Raw genomic sequence first — 7,223 nt, 5'->3', positions numbered from 1 at the left:
TGAAAACATTGCAGGAAACGTCATTCCCAAAAGAAACAGTAAATGAAAGAGTGATGAAGTAACGACCTGTGGCAAACAAATGTAGCAAGCGATAAGAAGGTTGGCTCATGTGATGGCTTGGAATAGATCCTCGAGTTGGGTTTCCAGATAGGGAAGGAATGATGGCCTCCTCGATCGAGGGAATCCTTAAATTCGGTAATTGTATGAAAGTATAATGTTGGATCTCAAACACTTATATTTACTTGTCCTAAAATGTATGGTGTGGGGTACTGGATTATTCTATTTCTAAGATGTGTTTGTTAGTTGCTAAATGTGAGGTTTGTATTGATTTTGTAATCTATATATATTTTGCATGTTACATTCATTATTTCTTTGTTTATATAGCTTATTTCTTTGATAATATAAAGGATGACACGTCAGCCTACTGACGTCACTTAGTCAGCATAGCGAGCCAATGCCTGGGTTACCATTTGTTAATAAATCAGTTGCTGTCCTGCCGCCTTTCTGTCAAGTCCGCTCTGCTTGTAGGGCTGCGTTCGTGTCGCCTTGCCGACTATGTTGTCGATGTTGGCTCCCTACCACTTAGTCTTTTAAGAGACGGTTGGGACCTAACATATAACTTGAAAAGCTCAGAACGGTCTTAGTCGCAATTTTCTTGTGTTAGTAATTGATCTTGTTCAAGTATGTCAGATGTTTATTCTTAATTTGTTTTTTCATGCATAAGGATTCTCTAGTATTTCAATATATCTGCTGGCGGCGTGTGGCCAATACTGTTTATATTATATGAGAGGTTAGAGGGTCATCAAGAATGATCTGATAAGTATAGTGAATGGACGATAAAAAGCATATAAAAGTTTGGGAAACTGTTTTTTAAGCCGTACGTGACTGGTGCGCCATGCTGCTTGCCCTAGCCCCGCCCACCGCCCTTCAGTTTAGAGCTGTGGTGTGGCGCCGTCTGGCTTGTGTAGTCGCGGAGGCTCCCGCACTTCTCCAGTGTTGACGGGACTGTTCATCTGTCTGATATACACCGCGGCGTGGTTGTGCCTCTGTCGCTGGGTTCTTGTTTACAGTGTGCAGGTGAGTTTTAGCGCTGTGTTGCATCCAAGTTAACTTCAGATAGTCTGTAATGCTTCATCTCTCTTTTACTTTATTCATATTATTCCTCCCCCCACCCTAGAAAACCATGTAGTGCATAACGGTCTTCCAACACGTATCTGCTATTACTGTAGGGTACGAGGTAGAGGCCAATGTGTATTGGCTCCAGTTTATTTCTAGATATGAGCGAAAAGTTTACTTTCACAAAGTCAAGCACGTATAATTGTAGCGCACCGGCAGGCCCTCGGCGCGTAGCTATTCACCACACCGATACTAGAATTCCGCCTGAAGAAACCAAAGATAGCTAGGAAAACCCTGGACATCGGGATTCCCGCCGGCCCCCCTCCTACCCTTATATACTAACCTAACCTTGACCACCCTCCACCATTCCCATGGAGTACCTGGAACACCGTGGCTGCTCACCTCACCTGTTGACGCGTCTTACTTTCTCCACTGGAAGCGACGACTTTCGCTGTGCCACTTGCTTTCCGAGCCCAACCGAGAGAGAGCATCCCCTTAAATCTAGTACACCTACGTAGTACATTGTTTGCTAGACGCTTCTAATTGTTTATATGGTCTCAACTATATTTCACACTTAGGTTTGTTTTGTACTGCACTATCTTTGTAATGTACTTTTTATCTTGTCCGCTGCGCGTCTCGGGAGAAAAAGCAATAGTTGTCTGCTGTCACGTCAAGGTTGTGGCGTCATTAAGAACAGTTTTATCTTCACTCTTCCATGAACGAACACAGTGGCCATTTTTTTTTTTTTTTCGTTCTTTCCCTTACATGCTATCTTCAAACACCGTAGTGGATGGTTCAGATAACAGTTAATAAGACTAATTACTCGCTCCTTCCCTTCTGCTTGCATTCACCATCGAGGTTTCAGATTTCTTTCAGAAAGCAAAAGCAAGCCAACAAATAACATTCGCATTTCTCCAGAAGCGCGCCTTCCCTCCAGCCTTATACTTTCCCCACCGTCACACGATGCTTCCCTCCCTCCCCTCCCCCCCATGATTCTCTCTCAGGACTCACGTTGCACTGCAGCATAACCACTTCCCTCCCTCCCCTTCCTCTTGTCCTTCGTTGCACGATGGGCGTGGTTGAAGACGTGGATGTGTGGCTGTTTTCCTGTGTGTTGGTATGTGGCCTTACCATGCAATTTCAACCTCCTCCCCGTTCTCCACAAATAACATTATTACATATCAAATGATGTGATGGAGTGATCTGAATAGCGTATAGTTGCCTCTTTGGATGCACTACCATCACACAATATCTTGTTGTTTGTAAACAGCATTTGTGATAACTACCACTTACTGCACCGTGTCATAGTAGACTATAAGGAAAGGTTTTTAAGTTATCATATAACAGTAACAGCACTAGTGTGTGTGTGTGTGTGTGTGTGTGTGTGTGTGTGTGTGTGTGTGTGTGTTTACTTAGTTGTCCTAACGTTCATGCATCATCACAAGGAAGGTTTATGACTGCGCGCATGGAGCATAACGTTATAGTTTGTCCTGGTGATTAGGGATCTCATTTTCCATACAATATCATGTGACTATTTATCTCGACAGCACGTTGTGGCGGCAAAGCGTGAATTGTGTGGAAGAAATGACACCTATCTCCAGACCGTCTCTACTGTGTGGGCAGCTAGGATGACATCAAGCTTACAGTACGATTAGCCCTTCAGTCAGTTAGAGGAATATCAGTATAGATATCTGACGTCCTCGCATCGAAGGGAAGGCCATTGGAGCCATTCATCTCAGGAAATCAATGAGTGCAATTGTTGCCCATCGGGCCGAGAGGCATGCTAGGATGATTACCTGTATACAACGTCTTGTCTGCGGCTCAAAGTCTCGTGGTGATGGGCAGCTCAAGGGGTGGCTGGCATCGAGTTGAAGAGAGGGAGGTAGTACATAAGTAGGTATGACTTGTATAGTTGTTTAGATTTCTTCATATGTACTTGTAACAGTAGTGGTAGTAGTAATAGTAAAGGAGGAGGGATTTACCTTGTCCTGTACGTAAGCTATCTGAATTTTAAATCAATCAATCATGATGTAGGGATTTTTTTTCTTCTTCTTTCCCTAAGCCACGTGGGAGGAGACAGTAAAACGCTTGACGCAGTTGTTACAAAAATAATGTTGTTCGGTAGTGTTTAAAGATCGAGGAGAGGAGAGGAGAGGGAGATGCGACAGAACAGGCTCAGGTGTTGGACACTACACTCTGGTGTCTCTTCTGTGATAACTTCTCATCATATCTCAGGCACACAAAAGAACAAATCATCTTGTTTTCAGAGGATAACATCTCTGTTCAGCCACGTAACAATACAAGCACGTTGTGTACCTGCCTTGTTTAGACAAGCAAGATTATAGATATGCTTTACAACCTTACTGAGTCTCCCCTTGTATAGAGGAGACTGACCACTATAAGGTAATCCCACAGGGAGTTATCTAGTATCTTATCAGAGCTTGGAGTTGTGCAACAATTTTGGTCTTACTTTAGGTTTCACGTTTGTGGAACACCGGTAATCGTCCGAGTCCAATATTTTTAGTTAACTTTGAAACAAGAGTAATTAAGGAAAGATGTGGCAAATCAGTAAATATTAATAACGGTAATGTGTACCGGATTAATAAAGGTCAAAGCTTTGTCTTGGAGTTTCTGCTGCGTATCTAAGTAGATGGGAAAAGATTCTACTTTGTTATACGTGAGTGACGCAAATCCTGGAAATACCTTCAAGGTTGCCATCCTCACCCTTAATGATGCCCATATTGAGGCACCAATCCTTTCCTTGGGTCATATCTTTATCAAACTAATCAATTTCCTCCAGCTCAATAGCGCCACCCATGCTATCTTCTCAAGCGTCATCTTGTCATTCTCCTTATTACCTTGCCTGTTTTTGTCTTAACCAAGCACCATGTGACACATGATGCCTGGTGCGTCCTTTACTTCTATCCCCAAAGGTTGGTGCATCATATTGACTGCTTCGAATTGACTCAGCTTAGTTATTGTGGCTTTCAAGGATATTTTTCATGACAGTAATGGTAGTTTAAGAAGGATTTTGCCGCATCTTTTACTCATTAACTATCAACTATACTTTCATTTCTTTTTCTGATGGAATACGTATTGACAAGAAGTGTTGGTTTATCGCTAACTAAGAATCACATTGTGCCTTCTATCAATTATGATTTGAATTATTTCACGAGGGAAGTTTCAAAACGCTTATTCTCTGCTTTTTTATCATTCCATTTGGCACCCCGCGCGCGCTGGGTCTGTCAGTGTGTGAGTGAGCGCACTCGCGAACACACTCAAGAAAAGAAAAAAGAATTAAGTTATAAAGTTAAGACGAATATAGAGAAAGAAGTACTAAGTAAAGAAGAACCGAATATTTTGCTGCATTATACTTTCAACGACTCGACTATTCTGACTATCTTTTATGCAGTGTCCTTCAGTGCATTGTGTGTGTGTGTGTGTGTGTGTGTGTGTGTGTTCCTTAATGATTTTTTACCGTTTTATTTATTTTCTTATCTTTTGTTTTTTATTTCCTATTGCCACTTTTATTATAATAATAATAATAATAATAATTATTATTATTATTATTATTATTATTATTGTCATTATTATTATTATTGTTATTATTATTATTATTATTATTACTAATTATTATTATTATTATTATTACTATTATTATTATTATTATAATCTCTAGCATCTCGTCCGAACCGCACGCTTTTGGCATCCCTGCACGACTATCTATTCGGTGAGGTTTGTGTCATGTGTATCTGATTACTTCAAGAGATGAGCAGTATCTTCGTGCATTTTCATCTTCACTGATAAGATATGGAACCGAGATTTTTTTTTTTCAGTTTTCCTTTTTTTTTTTTATACCATGTGGGCTTTTCACGGGAATTTATGGGCTAAAGGGGATACTGTTTAGGGTACCTCCTATCTCAAAGCCCACCCGCTAGGAAACCGTTGCCCCGAGTGAGGAAGCCCAACCTACACTCGGACCGTGGACAGGATTCGAACCCGTGCGCTTGGAGACCCCTCGGACCCCTCCAGGATGGAAGCATCACTACAATGCACCTATGGGGGTCGGACATTTGACAAACTGAATATATAGTACTGAAAGTTATGAAATATGACTGATGATAGTTTTTTTTTTTTTTTTTTTTTTTACGTAGGGTTTTTTTTTTTTTTTTACGTAGGGAAGAGGGCCAGCCAAGGGCAAAAAAATGAAAGTTAGAAAAAAGTCCACTTGAGCGCTGGCTCTCCAAAGAGTAGAAAAAGTGCCAAAACCGGCAGCCAGAATTAGGGGAGTGGGTGACAGGACAGAACCCTGAGGAACACCACTATTAATAGGTTTAGGAGAAGAACAGTAGCCGTCTACCACAGCAGCAATAGAGCGGTCGGAAAGGAAACTTGAGATAAAGTTGCAGAGAGAAGGATAGAAACCGTAAGAGGGCAGTTTTGAAATCAAAGCTTTATGCCGGACGCTATCAAAACCTTTTGATATGTCTAACGCAACAGCAAAAGTTTCACCGAAATCTCTAAAAGAGGATGACCAAGACTCAGTAAGGAAAGCCAGAAGATCACCAGTAAAGCGACCTTGACGGAAGCCATACTGGCGATCAATAGAAAATGTCAAAGTCTTTCCAATTCTAACTCCTCTCGAGATTTCTGGCATCTAGCCAATAATATCTCTAACAACTTTACTTCTTCGTCTTTCCCTCCTTTACTTCATCCAGATGGCTCTACAGCTGTCTCTTCTTTTTCTAAAGCTGAACTCTTCGCTCAAACCTTTGCTACCAACTCAACTTTGGATGATTCTGGGCATATTCCTCCTACTCCTCCACCCTCTGACTACTTCATCCCTAAAATTAAAATTCTTTATAAAGACGTTTTCCTGGCCCTCTCTGGCCTTGATTCTCGGAAGGCTTACGGTCCGGATGGAGTCCCTCCTGTTGTTCTCAAAACTGTGCTTCCGAACTCGCTCACTGCCTGGTCAAACTCTTTCATCTGTGTCTCTCTACTTCTATTTATCCTTCTTGCTGGAAGTTTGCTCACATTCAACCTGTCCCTAAAAAAGGTGACCACTCCAATCCTTCTAACTACCGCCCTATAGCTTTGATTTCCTGCCTTTCTAAAGCCTTTGAGTCTATCCTTAATAGGAAGATAATGAGGCATCTATCAGCTCACAACCTTCTCTCTGATTGCCAGTATGGTTTCCGTAAAGGCAGATCTACTGGTGATCTTCTTACTTTCCTAACTGAATCTTGGTCATCCTCTTTAGGGACTTCGGTGAAACCTTTGCTGTCGGCCTTGACATATCGAAAGCCTTCGATAGAGTCTGGCACAAATCTTTAATTTCTAAACTACCCTCCTACGGATTCTATCCTTCTCTCTGTACCTTCATCTCCAGTTTCCTTTCCGATCGTTCTATTGCTGCTGTAGTAGACGGTCACTGTTCTTCCCTAAAACTATCAACAGTGGTGTTCCACAGGGTTCTGTCCTATCACCCACTCTCTTTCTATTATTCATCAATGATCTCCTAAATCTGACTCAATGCCCTATCCACTCCTATGCTGATGATACCACCTTGCATTATTCAACAGCGTTCAACAGACGCCCAACCCAACAACAATTAAATGACTCAAGGCGAGATGCTATAGGACGCCTAACTTCTGATCTTTCACTTGTTTCTGATTGGGGCAGAGAAAACCTGGTTTTGTTCAATGCCTCAAAACTCAATTTCTACAACTATCTACTCGACATAACCTTCCAGACAACTATCCTCTCTTCTTCAATAACACTCAACTTCCCTCTCCTCTACATTAAACACACTCGGTCTATCCTTCACTAAAAATCTAAACTGGAAATTTCACATCTCTACTCTTGCTAAATCAGCTTCCAAGAAGTTAGGTGTCCTGTGGCGTCTTCGTCCATTTTTCTCTCCTCCCAGCTGCTTGCTCTGTACAAGGGCCTCATCCGCCCATGTATGGAGTATGGCTCTCATGTCTGGGGATCCACACACAGCTTTACTAAACAAGGTGGAATCTAAAGCTTTTCGTCTTATCAACTCTTCTCCTCTAACTGACTGTCTTGATTCTTTAAGTCACCGCCGCAATGTTGCATCT

At 41.8% G+C, this 7,223-nt stretch overlaps 1 protein-coding gene across 2 annotated transcripts in view; it reads left to right on the top strand.

Annotated features, from left to right (window-relative positions):
- Positions 1-216: 216 nt before the first annotated feature.
- The window catches only part of LOC123519885 (sodium/bile acid cotransporter-like), a 137,111-nt gene continuing 130,104 nt past the window's right edge, over positions 217-7,223 (top strand). Inside the window, exons 1-2 of one of the 2 annotated variants that reach the window (XM_045281518.1) lie at positions 217-659; positions 876-1,077. The gene's annotated coding sequence lies outside the window, so the exon portion shown is untranslated. The remainder of the gene's footprint in view (positions 660-875; positions 1,078-7,223) is intronic. The other variant, XM_045281521.1, reaches the window with a different exon arrangement.

The sequence above is a fragment of the Portunus trituberculatus genome, chromosome 46 (genome assembly GCF_017591435.1).
Source record: "Portunus trituberculatus isolate SZX2019 chromosome 46, ASM1759143v1, whole genome shotgun sequence".
Lineage (NCBI taxonomy): Eukaryota > Metazoa > Arthropoda > Malacostraca > Decapoda > Portunidae > Portunus > Portunus trituberculatus.
Note: the sequence above shows the minus strand (reverse complement) of the source record. Positions and strands in the feature narration are given on the sequence as shown.